At 40.9% G+C, this 20,143-nt stretch overlaps 1 protein-coding gene across 6 annotated transcripts in view; it reads left to right on the top strand.

Moving 5' to 3' along the window:
• Nucleotides 1–20,143, top strand: part of KIAA1549L (KIAA1549 like) — a 234,456-nt gene that overhangs the window by 81,679 nt on the left and 132,634 nt on the right. The window lies entirely within an intron of this gene.

Here is a 20,143-nt window from a genome sequence, read left to right as displayed (position 1 = left end):
ATGCAAATGTCTTCTTTCCTTCTGGTGAGCACTGCAATGATTGTGTGCTAGTAGATCTCAATAAATCCTATCCAGTTTAACTAGGATTCATAATTAGGCTACGAGTAAGAAGGAGACCTAATGAGCAATTAACCTTAGATATACTGCTAAACTACAGTTAAAGCAGGCAAGAGGATAGGGTGTGCTCTCTGTTCAACTGTCCAAAGAGTTCATTTGATTGGCATCAACACAAAGGTATTTGGAAATGAAACACTGTGAGCTGTTGTCAGCTGAAACATTAGATTTCACTCAGTTTCATTGGAATCTGCAAGGAAAGAGATGAACTAAGCTGATACCTTCAGGTTGAAGTAAGGTCCATTCAAATTGGCTAGACTGGAACCAGTCAGATTATGTCAAAACAAATAAAAGACAATCACATTAAAGTAATTCATGTTCAGTCAGGCTGGTCAGGTCAAACAGCTGGTTTAAGAGAAACTGAGGTATGACAAAGTGGATTATGATTACTGTAAGTCATGGGAAAAGGAAGGAAGCCACTGGAAAAGCTATTTTCTTTGCTGCAGTCGCAATAGCATGTGGTTGCTGGATACTCAGGACCCTGGAGAGCTCCCAGTGCACTCTACTATTAGAGTGTCCCTGTAATGCTGAAAGAATTCAGAAAAAGCTGTGTGGTCCTTAAGCTTATATGTTTAAGGGTACCTTTATTGGGCGCTATCAAATCAAACAAATTGAAAGTTTTCGTGGAGAGAATTCCATTTCAGTTTGCTGAAGACATGTAAGACTTTAAAGAAGCTGACAGGGTCTAAATGTTGCATGGCTTTTTGAAGAGTTGCTTGTAATCGTCAAAGAGATCATAGTTAATTCCGCAGCTTTGTGCAAGACAGGCCACATGGGTCCACAGAGCTTGAGAGTGAAGGGTAGTTATAAAGAGGAGAATGAAAGAATGAGTCCACCTGCCAGTTTGTGATTTAATTCTATTTTGAGCCCCGTATAAGGCAATTTGGATGCAGTGGATTGGACAGGATCCAAACTTCACTGCTCACAAAACAGATGGTACCTTCTTGGTATAGAAGCTTTTTGATCTAGTGCAGAAATTGTGGCAACAATATGGTTCCAACCCTCTGGAGCAGAATGTTAGAGGATACCAATGTAGCAGGCGGAGTAGAGTCAGGAAATGTTGCCTGGCCTCTCACCTCCTTGTAGCAGGAATGACACTAAGTTCTAACTGTGGCCACCTTAGAATTGCAGTTACGTGTAATTCCAAGTCTGTGTTAACACACACTGCCTGCTTCAAAGATGCTTGAATCCTTTGCAATACCAGCACAACTAAACCAATAACGTTTAGAGAGGCCATGACACTTCTGCTTGCCAACCCTTATAGTGATACTTGAAGATAAATTTAGGAGCAGGAGAACAGGCAGGACGGTTGCTGAAAGATCATGAGGTTAGATAACCAAAGGAAGGTAAGCATAGGCTCATTGTGGACGTTTAGTAGGGTTTCTTTCCCTACATCATCACTGAGAGCATTCCCAAGGGCTAGGTCAACATCTAGTCTTTATTTTAATTCAGTCTTTTCCCAACTTGACTTCTTTATTAATTTCTGTTTTATTCAGTGCTGTTGTGGTGGTCTTCACTGCAGGTATCTTTGGGAATGTCAATTAAAGCATAGCTCTGCTAAGATATGTGGTTGAAATGAGTTCTGCAGTGCAGAAGTTAAACTGTGTGTAATTTTCTTCAAGACCAGGGCCTTGGGGAGATGGCATGATGATGGAGTATAATGATTTTTAACAGCAGGCGTTTGGGATGATTGCATTATTCACAAGTGATGAAGCCAGATATGCTGATAAAGACTTTATGCTATACTCATGTGTTCTGGATCAGCTGTGAACTCAGTAGAAAAAAAATCTTTCCTAGAGGAATTTTTAATTTTTTTAAATTAAAATGCATGCTCAAATGCACATATCTGTAAAGCCTAGATTGTCATGATCTGACATTGTTGATGATTAATCATTTTTGAGGATCAATTATTGCTTCTATTAATTGATTATGCAATTCTATAATTTGTTTAATATTTAAACATAAGCTCAACATTCCTAGCAAAATATAAATTGAAATTGTGCAGGTTATGCAGTTCTGTACATTAGTTTATCTTTTAAAATATAATATAAAACTATTTGTGCTTGCAAATAATAAGAACCTAAGAAGAGCATTGCTGGATCAGGCCAAGGGCCCATCTAGTCCAGCTTCCTGTATCGCACAGTGGCCCCACCAGATGTCTCAACTAGATAGCTGTCTCCTGAGACTCCCCCCACATCTGGCATGTTGAGGTACCTTCCTTTTAAGCCTGGAGATTATATATCCCCTTTATAGCTTGTAACCTGCGATGGATTTTTCCTCCAGAAATCTGTCCAATCCCTTTTAAAGGCATCTAGGCCAGATGCCATCACCATATCCTGTGGCAAGACGTTCCACAGCCTAACAACACACTCGGTGAAGAAATATTTTCTTTTGTCTGTTCTCACTCTCCCAACACTCAATTTGAGTGGATGTCCCCTGGGTGGTATTGCGTGAGAGGGAAAAGAGCTTCCCTCTATCCACTTCATCCATCCCCTGCATAATTTGATAGGTCTCAATCATGTCCACCCTCAGGTACCTTTTCTCTAGCCTAAAGACCCCCAAATGCTGTAGTCTTTCTTCATAAGGGAGGTGCCACAGTCCAGCCCAGTCATCATTTTAGTCACTCTCTTCTGCGCCTTTTCCAGTTCCACCATGTCTTTTTTGAGGTGCTGTGACCAGAACTGTATGCAATACTCTAGGTGCGGCCTTACCAGCATTTTGTACAATGGCATTATAATGTTGGCTGTTTTATTTTCAGTCCTCTTTTTAATGATACCTAGCATGGAACTGGCCTTCTTCACTGCTGCCACACACTGGGTTGACACTTTAATCAAGTTGTCCACCAGCACATAATCTTCCTGGATCTGTTAATACTCCTTTATCATTCATAGAATCAATACTGGAGTTAGAATGGGGCCTGTAAAGCCATTTAATGCAACCTACTGCTCTATGCAGGAATCCAAATCGAAGTATAGATGGCTGTCTAATTTTCTCTTGAATGCATCCAACATTGAAGCATTCCCCACTTTCCAAGGTAATTGGTTCCATTGTCATACTGCTCTAAGAGTTAATACGTTTTTCCTGATATTCAACCAAAATCTGACTTTCTGTAATTTAAGCTCATTTTTGTGTGTCCTGTACTCAAGGATGATTGAGAACAAATACTACCCCTCCTCTGTATGACAGCCTTTCAAGTATTGAAAAGTGCTATCATATCTCCCATCAGTCTTTTTTCTCAAGGATAAACATGCCAAGTTCTTTCAGTCTTTCCCCATAAGGCTTAGTTTCCAGCCCCTGATCATCCTTGTTGCCCTTCTCTGCCCTTTATTTATTTATTTATTTATTTATTTATTTATTTATTTATTTATTTATTTATTTATTTATTTATTTATTTATTTATTTATTTATTTATTCATTCATTCATTCATTCATTCATTCATTCATTCATTCATTCATTCATTCATTCATTTATTCATTCATTCATTTATTCATTCATTCATTCATTCATTCATTCATTCATTCATTTATTTATTTATTTATTTATTTATTTATTTATTTATTTATTTATTTATTTATTTATTTATTTATTTATTTATTTATTTATTTATTTATTTGGCTTTTACCCCGACCATCTAGATTCAAACAAATCCACCCTTGTTCCATTTTGTCAGCATCCTTCTTGAAGTGTGATATCCAGAACTGGGCACAATACTCAAAGTGAGTGAAAAGAGGGGAATTAGTCCCTCATGGAATCTGGGGATTATACCTCTGTTAATGCAGCCTAAAATAGCATTTGCCTTCTTTGTAGCCACATCACACTGTTGGCTTACATTCAGCTTTTGATTTACAATTATAAGATCCTTCTTAAGTGTAGTATTGCTAAGCCAGTGATCCCCCCTCTTGTAAACTTGCATTTGTTATCTTTTTCCTAGATGTAGAACTTTGCATTTATCCCTGTTGAATTTCATTCTGTTGTTTTTCAGCCCAGTGCTCAAGCCTATCTAAATCATTTTGAATTTTGTTTCTGTCTTCCAGGGTGTTGGCTTTTCCACCCAATTTTGTGTCATCCACAAATTTGATTAGCATTCCCTGTATCCTCCTGTCCAGGTTATTAATTAAAAATATTATATAGCACTGGGCCCAGGACTGAGCCCTTTGGTACCCCACTTGTTACCTGCTCCCAGCACTCTCTAACTGCAATTCTTCATGCTGTGGCCAAACACATTCTTCCCAGTCTTTGTGAGATGCAACCCATTACTTTCCAGCAGTCTATCTTCCAGGAAGCGTAGCCCATGGTCCCAAAACCCAAATGCCTGAAAGGGTCGGAACAAGACTCCAATCATTGAAACTTGTCAACACGCAGAGCTTGGAAAACATAGTGTTTTGAGTGCAACTTGAAAAACAGTTTTTGTCATCAAATCCATGCTGTCTTGAAGGTTCTGGGATTTGGAATCCAAGAAGCAGCTTTTCTGAACTCCAACTCATGGTACCAGTATATGCCATTATAGAAGTAAGCTGTTTATTCAGACAGGAGGAGAAATATGCTTCCTTTTATAATAGCTAACTTCTAGAAGAGGCCCTATGTTTCTGCAACACTTTAAATTTTTCGGGAGGCTTCATTTTTCTTTTCTTTCCTTTTTTTAAAAATGAAATGAATCAAATGAAGGCAAGGTCAGGGGCAACAGTGGCAGATGCTGTGTGTGGGAGAGAGTGCGAGCCAGTTGGTGATTTATAGTTGTTTTATGGTTTGATTCATGCAACATTTTGGGCTATGTTTTTGTTTTGTTTTTACTAACTGCTGCTGACTTTTCCGTGTATTGTCACAGGCGTCAAAAGTCATATGAAAACCAATAGCTGCTGGTTTTGTGCTGAGCTTAATCCATAACAATTATTTGTACTCATTTGCAAAAAGTCCCAGAAGCTGCTGCAGCAGCCAGCCTCACGTTATTTATTAATACATGTTCTTGGCAGTAAATATATTTAATTATCAACAAAGCATGATGTGGTCCAGTGTAAAATATTAATAACTAAAGAAGTCTCTGGAGGATTTTTAATTTCATGTTTTGTACAGTTTTTCCTTTGACTTTTTCCTTATACGTGACCCATACTTAAAGATTGTTTTCTTTTTGTAGTGGTAAACTGCTGGTGCTATTTGGAGCAGTTCACCATGCTAATCACTGTGCCTAGGGACTAATAACTCCAAGCAGAACAGTCCTGTGCAAGTGTTTGCCAAGATCGTGTAGAGGGAGGAGTACAGCTGTGCATAAAAGCCCTGCTTGCAGTATCTTTGTCCTTGCTGACTGCATCCTCAGACCTTTGCAGATTTAATCAGAAACGGAGAAGAGGAAATCTCTGCACCTGATCATGCAAGGTTTCTGGCTCCAGAGAAGATTGTAAACACATTCTCCTGAGTGCACAAAGATCCTCCTACTTCAATCCTTCCGTGCACTGTACAAAAGTGCTATTAATAAACTGCATGCTAACTGCATCACTGTCAGTCATGTCAAGGTTTATATTTATTTAATAGGAAACATTGCATTTATGTTTGTTTGAGGAGAGGAAAGATGTACCGTTTTTGATTGCCACGACAATGTATGAGACGATTATGTTTTGCCTTTTTCTTCCTAGCTACAATCCCTGCAAAAATCACCTCCCACCATGTTTTCCTAGTGCTAATGGCAGAGTAGGGGGTAAGATCTCTTTGTCTACATGGTGCAGTCCAGATAATCACCTACCCATGTTTGCTATTGAATCAACAGACATCTCTGCAGTGATTAGTCTTGCTGTATTTAGTGTTCTGTGTAGGTTGGCCCTGTGAATCCATCCCGGAAAGACTGTGTTATTGGGGGTGCACATAGTCCAGAGCCATGCTCTCTGCACATGCCTGCACAGGGTTAATGTATACTTATGGCAAGAGATGTCATTTGTAGTGTTTTGTAAAACCTGTCACTGGAGTGTCATCTGAGTGTCCTACTTGCACATACTGTTTGTGACAACCCCAGACCTACTAGGATATGCCACACGTTAACTAAGCTGCCACCAACCATTCCCTGTAAGGAGTCACACAGACTAGGAATGGATTTTTAACAAATAAAAGAATAAGGTTTATTTACATAACACACAGGGAAAATAAAATGATCAAGTGAATAAGATACAGTAACGTGGCTTAGTCTCAATCATACATACACCAGTTTGGGTTCACACAGAACACCTTTAAATAAAGCACAGACCCTGAACCTATCAGTTCTGGCTACCCATACAAACACCTGAACCTATCAGGTTGGTACTGACTGACACACAGTAGTACCCTGTCTGACACACAGACTCCCACACCAGCTTCTTCTCTCAGCTCTCCTTCAGCTTCTCCTAACTTCTCCACACACGCTTCACATATATATACAGTACAGCCCCTCCTCCTGATGTCCCGCCTTCCACTCCCCATAGGATGGAACTTTCCCTCCAAACCCATGACAGACAGGTAACATCAGTGCTGTATGTAACACCTCCCCTCTTTATAAGTTGTTTTGTAGGGGGAAAGCTAAGGTGCTTTTCTCCAAAAAAACAACCTGGATCCAAAACATACAAAAACAGTTATACATTAACATACCATACCATACTTACTTATACTTACACTAGGATAACCATATCAATTAGGCGTTTAAACATTTACCATTTACAATACATCAAGTTACCTTTATTCATACAAACCAGGCATCTTTAATAAACAACAGGTACATTTAACTTTTTGGTCACCAAAATATATACATAGTCCATGTTCCTTCGCCGTCTTCAATCTTCAGGTCTTCTTGACAAGGCGTCAGCAACACAGTTCACTGACCCTCTGACCACCTTCACTTCAAAGTCATAGTCCTGCAGGTTTAAAGCCCACCTCATAAGTTTGCTATTGTGGGTTTTCATTGTCTTTAACCATTGCAGTGGTGAATGGTCAGTGCATAGAGTAAAATGTCTTCCCCAGATGTAAGGCTTGGCCTTCTGGATCGTGTAGACTATGGCCAGACACTCCTTCTCCACGGTTGCCAAATGTCTCTCACCTTTCTGGAGTTTCCTACTCAGGTAGGACACTGGATGCTGGTCACCATTCTCATCCTCCTGGCAAAGAACTGCTCCTACCCCGCTGTTAGACGCATCGGTGTAGATGATGAACTCCCGGTCAAAGTCTGGAGCACGCAGCACTGGATAGTTGATGAGCGCCTCCTTCAGCCTCCGGAACGCCTCCTCACAGTCGCTGGTCCACGGGATGCGGTCATCAGTCTTCTTCCTCGTCAGATCGGTCAGCGGAGCCGCAATCTCGCTAAACCTCGGGATGAACTTTCTGTAGTAGCCCACCAACCCAAGAAATGATTTGACTTTTTTCTTGGTATTGGGTCTAGGCCAATCACGAACTGCTTCTATTTTGGCCTCTAGGGGTTTTATCACTCCTCCCCCTACCATGTGACCCAAATATTTTATTTCTGGGCTACCCAGCTGACACTTGCTCTCTTTGCAGAGCCTAGGCCAAAGCACTTCCTCCCCTGGGTTAAAGCGCCTCTCCCTGCCTTCCTGGTCATCCCAAGCTTTCTTTCTGACCTTTTGAGCTTGCAGGTTTTCTGCTGCTAGCTCTAGGTTTCTCTTTAGGTCATTCCTTAAAGAGTCTATAGATGTCACAACGTCTTGTGGGTCATCCTGGGTGATCTGCTCCCAATTTTGTTTGATCAAATGAAGGGGCCCTTTCACCCTTCTCCCAAATAAAAGTTCAAACGGACTGAACCCGGTACTGGCTTGTGGCACTGATCGATAAGCAAACAAAAGGGATTGCAGCTTCTGGTCCCAATTGTTTGGATTTTCTGCCAAGTAAGCCCTAATCATGCGCATCAGAGTCCCATTGAACTTCTCCGTTAACCCATTACTTTCAGGGTGATAGGCAGTGGTTTCCTTGTGTTTAATTCCACAGATTTGCCATAACCGTTTCATGAGCTTCGATGTGAACGATGCGCCCAAATCTGTGATTATTTCTGAGGCAAATCCCATCCTGGACATATACCCCACCAAGGCATCTGCCACTGTGTTAGTTTCAATGTTAGTCAAGGGTATGGCTTCAGGGTACCTCGTGGCATGGTCCACAATGGTGAGAATGAACCTGTTCCCCCTTTTTGTGGCCTTGGGCAAAGGTCCCACAATATCCACCCCTATGCATTTGAACGGAGTGTCAATCACAGGCAAAGGGCACAACTTTGCTTTGGTCCTGTCGCGGTTATTTCCCTGCCTTTGACACACATCACATTGTTTACAGAATTCTTTGATCTGCTTCCCCATTTCAGGCCAGTAAAAATTCTGTGTGATTCTCTGCTGTGTTTTGTTCACCCCTAAGTGCGCAGCAAACATGTCAGAGTGCCCCCTTTGTAAGATCATGGGGCGATACTTTTCAGGTACCACTAGCTGACTTCTGATCCCATCTCCCCCTTTTGAGATATTCCTCAGGGTCTCTCTATATAAAATCCCCTTTTTCTCTAGAAATCTCACTGGGGTTTCAGGTGTTAGCTGGGCGTCAGTCACCTGTTCAAAACACTTTTGGAGAGTGGCGTCTGCCTTTTGCTCTTGTCCAAATCTGCTGTCTGTGGTTAAGGTTTCCACCACAGCTTCTGAACTCCCCTCTGCTTCCGTCTCGGGCTCGACAGTACCCCCCTGAACTGTCCCCGTGGTAGCTTGTGAGCGTGTAATCACTAGCACCCGTTTCACATGTTCAGCCAGGTCATTTCCCACGAGCACGGCTGCTGGCAGAGTCGATGAAATCGCTAGCCGCCAAACTCCCCTCCAGCCTTGAAAGTTCATAGGTACCTCAGCTACTGGCAGTGAGATCACCTGTCCCTCAATCCCTGCCACCTTTATGCTCTCATTCGGGATTACATACTCCCTAGGAATAATATCTGGATGGCACAGGGTCACCTGGGAACAAGTATCCCTTAACCCCCGATACTGATGGTCAAGTATTCCTACGTCCACCCCTGCTGTTTCAAACAACTGAGAATCTGTTCTCACCAGTAAGCAGCGCCTGACCTCCACAAGAGGACCATTTTCCTCAGCCTGATCAGCAGATGTCACTGTTCCAGATTGAGTAGCCATGGCAACAGGCTCCCTCAGTGACAAGGAGCTTTGCTCTTTCTGGACACAGTACACAGCTTTTGGCTTGGTTCCACTCAAATCCTGAGGCACAATTCCTTTTAGCTGCTTTAATTTCTCACACTCTGAGATTAGATGGCCCTTTCCCTGACAGAAATAACATTTTCTGCTATATTTTGAGTCTTTCTCATCTTGTTTTGGTTTTCCCTCCAAAATCTGAGGTCTTTGTTTCATGTCTGAGGGCTTCCCTTCACCATGGGTCCCTCCCCCTTGCTGATTTCTTCCTGGTCCCTGAGAGTACTTGCTGTAGGTTTCTTTGGGTTTACCTATCGATTTCCCCTCAGCACCTAAGGGCTTTCTTATTTGGGAAATAAAATCTGTGATCTCGGCCGCTTCCGCCACAGATTTCGGTTTCCTTTCCCTCACCTGGAACTTCAGTTCCCCATGCAGGACTGAATAGAACTGTTCCAGCGCTATCAGGTCTTTGAGCTGCTGGAAGGTATCTGTCCCCTCCTGAGACAGCCATTTCTCTAGCAACCTCACCAATTGGGCCCCCACTTGGGTAAAAGTCTGCTCTGGTTTCTTGGTGAGTGACCTGAATCTCTGCCTCAGCTGTTCCGCATTTATCCCATGTCTGGCAAACACCAGTTTTTTAAACTCTGCAAAATCTTTTAACAGCTCCTCTGGCATCTCTGCATAGACTTCTGCCAGGCTGCCACTGATTAAAGATCGCATGATGGTCATCTTCTCAGTTTCCCTTACTGAGAAGTCCACAAACGCTCTTTCCACAAGGGAAAAGAACACCTCAGGACAATCTCCCTTGTGGTATACAGGGAATTTCTTCAGGTCAGTCTTAGACAATTGGCCTCCCTCAGAATCCCTATTGTTATTATTATTCTGATTCATCAGTTCCAATTTTCGTAACTCAAATGCCATTTTCTCTCTCTCCAATTCAAATTGCCTTTGCCTCTCCCTTTCCTGCATTTTTTCTCTCTCTAATCTTTCCTCCATTTCAAATTGCCTCATCCTCAGTTCATGCTGTTGGGCTATGAGCATTTTCCTGAGTTCTGGGTTCTGCTCTCCCGTGCTGTCACCCTGCACTGAGCCAAATTCATCCTCAGAACCATGGTCTACCTGGGGGTCTTTCACTTCACCCATTTCTGCCATTTGGCTTCGAGTCAAGGGCATAATCCCCCCCCCCCCAGAACAGGCTGCTTTCAAAAGTCAAGCCTCAAAATAAAGCGACCACTTTTTTTTCTCTTTTGCCTCAGAACCAGCCTTCTCTAGTTTGCTGCTGTTCTTCAGCACTAACTTGCAACTGTTGCAAGCCAGAGTCTACCCCCCTCTGCTAGGCCTCTCAGCAGACAGGCTAGATCACTGTTAATTCACACAGCCTTGCCTCAGCCTTTTTCCTGCCAAAACCAGGTTGCCTCAGAGCTCCCTAATCTAGTCCCCAATCTGAGGTTACACGTTCTTCCACTAGCGTACCTCCCCGTGAGGTAAGCCTAGAAGATTACCTACGCGCTCTCAGATTGTCCCTGACTAGACCCCCCTTGCTCTGGGCACACTTGCCAAGGCTTTGCTGGACCGCTGGACAACTGGACCAGTCGTATCCCACACGCTGGACACCAATCAATGTGACAGCCCCAGACCTACTGGAGGATGCCACAGTTTCACTAAGCTGCCACCAACCATTCCCTGTAAGGAGTCACACAGACTAGGAATGGATTTTTAACAAATAAAAGAATAAGGTTTATTTACATAACACACAGGGAAAATAAAATGATCAAGTGAATAAGATACAGTAACGTGGCTTAGTCTCAATCATACATACACCAGTTTGGGTTCACACAGAACACCTTTAAATAAAGCACAGACCCTGAACCTATCAGTTCTGGCTACCCATACAAACACCTGAACCTATCAGGTTGGTACTGACTGACACACAGTAGTACCCTGTCTGACACACAGACTCCCACACCAGCTTCTTCTCTCAGCTCTCCTTCAGCTTCTCCTAACTTCTCCACACACGCTTCACATATATATACAGTACAGCCCCTCCTCCTGATGTCCCGCCTTCCACTCCCCATAGGATGGAACTTTCCCTCCAAACCCATGACAGACAGGTAACATCAGTGCTGTATGTAACACTGTTCACTCTAGAGTTGTATCTGTAACAGCCATCACCATACCACATCTCACTGGAGTCAGCAAATACTGTGAGTACTGAACATCCTACCCTTACAGTGGGGTCTTGACTTAAGAACGGCTTGAGTTAAGAACATTTTAACTTAAGAACCACTCTCATAGGAAAATATTGACTTGACTTACATACTTAGATTTCAGGTAAGAACTAAAAAAAAACCACGTGGGAGGCAGGGAAAGTGCAAAATTTGAACTTTCAGTTAACTGTTGGCCAGTGAAAAGGGTGCCTGTCTGCTTCCTCACTCCTCCCAGCGTTTAGAGAGTGGATTGGGAGACAGTCTTCAGACTGCCAGGTACTGTACTGCCTGGACTGTATTTTCCCTGCCTTCCCTGAACCTTTCTTGACCTAAGAAAAAAAGAAACAAATTATCCCCCTCTAGTGGTCGAAGGCGGAACAGCAGCTTCCCATTAGTTTCTATGGACGGAAAAGAGCAGATACGGATCAAATGGTTTTCAATGCATTCCTATGGGAAATGCAGATTTGACCTGAGAACTTTTTGACTTGAGAACCGCCTTCCAATACGGATTAAGTTCTCAAGTCAAGACCCCACTGTATTAGCTTGTTGCTTGGATTTCAGAAGGCTGTGTTATTTTTCAGATTTGCAGAAACCAGCTATATCCCTGCAGCCTCTTCACAAATTTTGTCCTTGTTTTCTGCTTTCTTTCCAGTGTTGTATGCTTACAACTTGTTCTGTTCACTTTAAACTTTGGATACTTTTTTTTGTTTTAATTTGCTTTAGCTGATCTTTTTAGCATTGTCATGCATATACAAAAATTGGGATAATATGAAACCGTCCGCTGTTCAGTGCACTGATGGACACTTTGCAGGTGACATCAGAAGACTGGAACCTGAATCAAATGCAGGGTTCAGAAAGCAAAGATTGTGAGAATACTTTTTCCCCCTTTTCATTTGTTCTGGAATTCAGTGATTCAATTCTCTGCTCCCCTTTCTCCAGTAACAACTCCATGTGAGTAATACATCCAAGGAAAGGAAAATTTCAATCATCCTATTTTGTTTTAAATTCAGGGAAAAGGTGAGGTCTGGAGTTGTCTTTGCCCTGTCCACTTTCTTTCTGCCTCCTATGCTCTCTTCTAACAGTAGTGCATTTATTGTGAATTTCGTTGTATGTGCATATACTTACAATGACAATAAATTATTATTATTATTATTTATAAGTCCAATACTGTATGCCCAACAGAGTGTGGGAATGGATAAGATAATGTAGTTTCGAGATAGACTAGCACTTACACTACTCAGAGAGCATTTTCCCATTCATCCAATAGCTGTGCTTATTTCTGCAGTGCATCATTTGTTAAATATGGCAGCCTTTCTCCCATAATTGCCAGGCATGCTAATAGCTTTATGATTACTGGAGAGGTGGAGATGGAATCTGCAAAGACAGTGGGAATCCTGAAACATTGCTTTCCCCCATATCTGTTGTCTTCCCCTCCTTGTCAACTTTCCTAAAACAAGTATACTGCTTTTTTTTTTAAAATTGATTTAGGTGGAAGGAATAATGCCGAAACATTATGGTCTTATATACACTTAAACCACATTGGGGGCTATTAAGCATTCCATTTTACTCCTTGTCAAGGAGATATGCCAGTGTTAACCATTTTTACACTATGCTAACTACAATGGGACAGTTGAACATGTGCTTAAATCTCTCCTCTTCAAATCAATGGGACTTTAAGTGCTCCTAGCTGGATTGTTATCTGGTAGTTTTCATTACTTGATTTAATATCTTCTGAGACAGACTAAGTGCTCCATAATTCTCTGAGTAATCTTGCTGTCCCTGTTACTTTCTCCCCTCCAGTCTTTAGTGTCCACACTTCTTTGTGGTTCTAAGATCTTTCAGCTAGTTCCTTGAACTTCCTTCAGTAGCAAATTCTATTAACATGATTAATTTAGATTGCCCAGGAGAGTTGTCCTTTGTTAGAGTGACCTGTGGTCATTTCTCAAGCATAGCCAGTCTCCAGTCTAACTTGTGTATACTGTTCAGGGAAGCTCATAGGGAATGAGTGACGTGGGATGTGGTGGCGCTGCGGGTTAAACCACAGAAGCCTCTGTGCTGTAAGGTCTGTAGATCTTCAGCTGTAAGATCGAATCCACGTGACGGAGTGAACGGCCATCACTTGTCCCAGCTACCGCCAACCTAGCAGTATGAAAGCATGCAAATACAAATAGATAAATAGGGACCACTTCTGTGGGAAGGTAACAGTGTTCTGTGTCTAAGTCATACTGGCCATGTGACCACGGAAAATTGTCTTCAGACAAATACTGGCTCTATGGCTTGGAAACTGGGATGAGCACTGCCCCCTAGAGTCGAACACGACTGGACAAAAATTGTCAAGGGGAACCTTTACTTTTACCGAGGGCAAGAGTGAAACAATGATCGAGGGGCAGTAGCCCTTGTGGGGGCACAGTTCTATAGGATCCTGTGATCTTGGAAAGGGGCTTCTTTTGGTGGATGGGCAAGAGAATTGAATTCTGAACTGGAAAGTCCATATACAAGCAGGAAACCATCTGCAGTAATTTGGTTCACAGATCTCTCTCTTTTTTTAAATTAGTGTTCCTAAAGCAAAATGTCCTTTTTAGGCAAAGGCCTGAAGTGAATGGTTCATCCTTCCTTTAAGGTTTCCCTTATTTTAAATTTTTATTTTTTCTTGCCATTTTAATTTGGGTTCTTGCATCTTTGAGCATGGCTCTTAGTGTGGCAAACAGCTAATGAAAGTAGTCTCAACCCCATGGCTCAGTCAAAATTGAGAAATACATTTTCACATATAAAACATGTCTGCAGCATCAGCAGAGGCATCCAGAAGGGCATCAAGGAAAGATATTTTGGGGAGGATCTTCCAAGGTCAGGGTGCCCCCACTGAGGAGGTTCTCTTGTGCATAGCCATATGCTACACTTTTCTTGGCAGTGCACTGCAGAAAAGGTCCTTTAACTTTTGAGTGGAACAGTAGATAGACTTTGCCAGCATTTCCCCCCTCAAATGTATTTATAACATACAGTACTTGTTTCAATGTCCATGATTATCCGTAGTTTACTTTTGCTTTGCTTTTCTAGATATATGTGTTTGCATTTAACCAGGAACACTCTTCACTATCAATAAAGTTGGAGGTGTTATCTTTCTACAACAGCATAAGGGGAATTGGTTGTACCCGTCATTAATTTATACCCATCAGCAGTTTGCGAACTGTCTCCTCCCCAGTTCTTCCTTAGAAAGTACTGTATATAAGTAGTGATTTCTTAACAGTGGCATCTTTCTGTGAAATACATTGTCCATGGAGACATAATAGATTAATATACAAATGGTATTGTCAGGGTAATACTGCAATTCTCAGATAACAGTTGATGCTTCTGGTATTGAAATTCTTATCTCTTTAACCACAATGCTTTACTTATTAGGCAGATTTCCTTTTTTTGTCCAGCTGTAACATGTTGTGAATTGCTTGTTAGGAGCCCTGAATTATTGTATATCTATCAGTTGGTGTGGAGCAATTTGGGCACAACACAATTAAATGCTCTTCTTGATCATACAAGGGGTGCTGGGTTTCACACTGCATCTTATCCATAGTTTCTGTTTAGTATTTTTTGGGAGGAGCAGGGTGTTCTTTTCCATTCAGATGCTCTGTAGAACAAGGCAAAAAGGATGTTGAGTTTCAGTGGAGTCAGAAAGAGACAGAACTATTCCTCATTCCAAGCATCTTCTTTTGTTTTTGTTGTCTAACTGTGGGCTTCTTTGACAGGTCTACAGCCATTATTGTCTGGTTTTATCCTTCGGCTACTGTGCTGCTGAATTTCAGAGGCAAACTGAAAAAAAAGTTTTAGAAAGCCAGAAAGGGTTGCTTTAAAGGGATTCTTCTGGTTATTCTTCCAATTTCTGTGTGCTTTAGAGATTTTTCAGCCATTTCCTGTCAAAACTTGATGGTGTGATTTGCCATCAGATTTTGGCAACACAGGGGTGGCTTGGGTGTGTAATAAAACTATGCACATGTTGCCTACTCTTTCTCTGATTCATTTTATTCTTGATTTCATTTTCTCTGCATAGTGTTTGTGAACTGTTGTGCCATTTCTTTTCTCTTTCTGTCTCCTTTTGCATCTTCATCTCTGCAGATTTAGAAATAATTATATTGGTAAACTGTGGTTTTTAATTGGAGAGGAATGATATCTCCGCAGATCACAGTCATTCCACACTATTCTCTTTAAGAGTTGCTGTGGCCACTTCATCACATGGTGGCTATTCTTCTGGTGATGACTTTCCCTCAATATAGGACAGCAGGTGTGTGGAATTTAAATTTCACAGAAGATAGGACAATTTCCCATCAAAATCATCACATTCTCACTAATCCAAATAACTACTCTTAATCAGTTCATTTACTCCCAGATGATCCAGATTCTGCTTAAAAATAGATTTCCATTCAGTAAGTTACTCAGTTTAGTTGAAATGCTCACATCATTATTGATAAATTATTGATAAATAGGTCAGGCATTGCAATATAGATCTGATGGTTTATTTATTTATTTATTTAAAATATTTTTACCCTGACTTTCACCTTGAAAAGAACCCAAGGTGCCTTAGAACAATGAAAGACAATATTTAAAGTTGAAAAGAATGAGAATACAATGGTGGCTAACATCATTAAAAGCCAATATTTAAAAACTACAAACAATGTAGCTTCATCATTAACAGGCAATGTTAAGGCAAAGATCAAGAAGTATACAACATTTTTAAAAAATATCTCTCTGAGAAATGGAAAACACAAAAATAGAAAAAACAGTAGTACTAAAAATCCAGTCAAAGCAGTAATGCATAACAATCTATTCAAAAATCACACACATGTAGCTGGGGAAAGGCTTGCCTGAAGAGAAAGGTCTTTGTCTGCTTCTGGAAGCATAGCAAAGATGGGACCAGCCTGGCCTCCTGTGGGAGGGAGTTCCAAAATCTGGGAGCAGCAACAGAGAAGGCTCTCTCCTGTTTCCTCATCAGATGCACCTGTAAAGATGGTGGGACCGAGACAAAAGCCTCCCCTGATGATCTTGACACCCAAGAAAGCTCATAATGGGGATACGGACTTTGAGATAGCATGGACCTAGGCAATTTAGGGCTTTATAGGTTAAAATCACTTTAAAATAACTGATTGGCAGCCAGTGGAGCTGTTGTAATGGGGGGGGCAGTTATGTGGAATTCTTAGAAGGAGATGGGGACACAAGTTGGTTATATGTCGGCTGGCCATATTGTCTGTTTCGTTGGGTTTTACCTGGATTCTAGGCATACTGTTTGGTCCCTGTTTGGACAATTAAATACGCTAGAGTCCCACTTTCATTTAAAAGAGAAGAAAAAGAAAATCTCTAGCTGTTGTAGAAACAGAGATGTGTGGCAAAATACACAGTCATTGTTGCACCTAATTTTTATAAGATAAATGTCACTATCTTGGGGCATTTAATCAATGAGTGAGCCTCAAATTTATGACTGATTTTGTTCCCAGATTTTTAATGTTAGAGGGGTATATCTTCCCGTTTATTTCAATAAAAGTTCAAGCTTTCTGAAAAGCTTACTCTGCTTTCTACCTGCAAAAAGTGCACAGAAAGCATTAGAGCCCTAGAAATGAATTGGTTTGGATGTAGCAAAACAAACTAATTATGCAAAGCAACGCGAAAGCTGTTAATGCCATAATAAAACAATTCATATGGATCATGAATTCTGTTGTATTTTTTCTTCAGATACAGCAATATTATGCACTGTTAGTGGATAAGGTCTGTTTTATCTTTTGCCAGCTTGTGGAGCTGAGCATGTGCTGCCTGGAGGAAATGGAAGAAAAAAGAAGAGTGCATAGGATCTTTATGAGGGTGATGCTTGTAGTGCCTCTTAAGATTTTAAAAGTAGTTTGAAACAATGAGACAGAAATGTCAGATTCCTTTTGGAAGCCCTATGTCCATATTCACTTAACTTGGGAATATAATATGACTCTTAAATTGTTTATTCATATGTTGTTCCTATAAAGTGAAAGGAGTCTTACCTCTAAGTAAAGGCACATAGAAGAGTTATATACAGTATTTCTGTTTACTAGGAGTCTCATTTCTTACTACACCGTAAGCTGTAATAATTATTATTATATGCTGTATGTTGATTTTGATTTAGGGTGATCTTTTAGGGTTTTCCTTGTATAAAGTACTCAGAAGTAGTTTACCAGGACCCACTACAGTTGGCACTCTGGAATTGTGCAGAGTGGTCAAGGCCACACAGATGGCAGAATACACAACAGATGACCCAGCTGATAGCTGGCTGCTTTTCTGAGAGGTACAGCGGGAATATGAACTCCCAGCCTTAACTCTTCAGCCAGGTGCTCCAACCTACCAAGCAATATATATAAGCTTTCAGGTAAACCATAGCAGTAATTTTTTTTAACTAAAAAGAAGCTGATGTGAATGTGACCATCAAAAGGATTTTCTTCAATAAAGTGCAAGTAAAATATGGGAGAGTGGTGTCATCTGCTATATTGGATTGGCACTTTTTCTGGAAATATTTTGTGACAGAAAAGAATACCTTTCAAAGTTTTCAAAAAGGCAGTAAGTCTGTTGCCGTGAAAGCTACAAACACTTTATGGATGTCAGGACTGAATCTCCCCTAAGAAGCATGGATCCTTTGGTTGGGGAATTCGTCAGCCACAAATCTACCACCTTTACACTGGGGCAAGTCCTCAACCTCCAGCAGTGCATAGCCTTTGCACCTAGAATAAGCCTGACCTTAAAATAACACTTTACTTTTACTCAGTACTTTGCAAGTACAGACACAGGGGCTTTGTAGTTCCTTAGAGCTTAAAACAGCTCAGTTAATTAGGACTTCTCCATTCCAATTAGAAAAGAATTTGTTGGGTTGTTGTGGGTTTTTCGGACCATAATCTGACTACAAGTCCCATTCTCCTTCAATCTCATGACAATGGATAATTTAGAATAAGTTTTTCTTGCTATGTCTTTATGGACTGCAGCATCTTTCATCCGGTGTATGGATTATTATATACACACATTCATGTGGTACAGTGCAGTCAGTAGATATGATGGAGTGGAGATGCAAGAATTTCAAACACAAATTATTCTTTTAGCTACAGCCATGAACAAATAGTAGTTGGATGATTGTGAAAATATTTAAGGGTTGAGGAACTAATTATTGCATATCCTGTGATGAAAAGTTGGATAGGATAAAAAAAAGTTAAACTCTGCACTTGTTGTTTACTTGAAGTATATTGTCATCCTCTTTTGGATTTAAGCATCATCACATCTTTAAATTAATTTGCTTTTGAATGTATCTCCTAATGATATAAAGCATAGCAAAGATCATGCCTCTGATTGTGTCCAATGTAGCTCTTCGTCAAGGATGGATAATTTAATTCTTGCTACATTGGACATGACAATATGACAGTTAATGGAAGTAAATATTATTATAATATTGCCCGTTTTAAATGTTTGTAGTGTTTTTAAAGTTTTAATATTGTTGTATGCCACTCAGAGACCACTGGTAATGGCGCGGCTAAAAAAATATATCTTGTAAATAAATAAATAAATGAACAAAATTCTGTAGGGATTTCTTTCTCATTAATTTGGCTCAGTTTGGATACCTCTGCAATTAATGAAAAGTTTATGATAGTTATTCCTCCCCAAAATACATTTTATCAATACTGGGCAATTGTTTGTCAAGATACCTGCTGTTGAAGACATCATAACATGGATTCTTAAATGTTTGTGTACTCAAAATATTAGATTTTGAGTTTGCAACTCGCTATTGCAGTTCCTTCTTTGGATAAAGCAACAGCATAAAGTGTTGGGTCCAAGAGTAGCTACACTTTAGTATTTTCTTACTGCCAACCTGAATAGATATTTAGCCTTCTCCACAGTGGGATTTTGCATAATATGTTGTGAGGCAGAAGTTGTCTCAGCTCACTACAAAGCTGAAGAGAGCACTGAGTTTATGGCTCTTGTTTATTCCAACACACACCAGGAGGCAAGAAGTCCCACAGGGCATGCAAATGTGCGAGGTGCTTATTTTTACAATGCTTCTGTTGAGCTCAGCCATCCAATGCACAGTGACTTTGGCTGACTTTATGTTCATGGTAAAAAAACACTCTTAATGTTTTGAGCTCTTAATACAAAAGGTAAACACACACACACACAAACGCATGCGTGCACACGCGCGTACACACACGCGCACACACACACACACACACACAGAATTACGCTACCTTAAAGACTCTGGGAGTTCTTTCTGATATATTACAAAATGCATGTAAGCGTTTTGCGGTTACTTTCCAAAACTTCTCACTATTTCTGTGTATGATTTTGTGTAAGCGTATGCGCCTGTACACATAAGCAGTTCCTTGGTTCATTTTAATATTTGCTTGCCTTTTTCTAGTTTTGATCCCTGCTTTCTTTTCTTGGTTACTTGCATGTAATTGTGCATATAATTAAGGCTGGCAAGATAAACACCTACAGCTGCTCCATGAAGGAAGTCAGCCAGCACTGACACTGTTCCTGTGCTGCACCATTTGCCAACTCAGTGTTGCTTGGTTGTCAGCTTCTATTCCCTTTGTTTAGCTACTACTACCCCCAGGCTTCTTTGGCAAGCTCAGCTGGTAGAAACATTGGGAGTGTTGTCAAGTGCAGCATGGCCAAGCCTTTCTTTCTTTCTTTTTTTTCTGTGAACAACA

Source organism: Pogona vitticeps, chromosome 1 (genome assembly GCF_051106095.1).
Source record: "Pogona vitticeps strain Pit_001003342236 chromosome 1, PviZW2.1, whole genome shotgun sequence".
NCBI lineage: Eukaryota > Metazoa > Chordata > Lepidosauria > Squamata > Agamidae > Pogona > Pogona vitticeps.
This window is presented reverse-complemented; position numbering and strand designations above follow the sequence as displayed.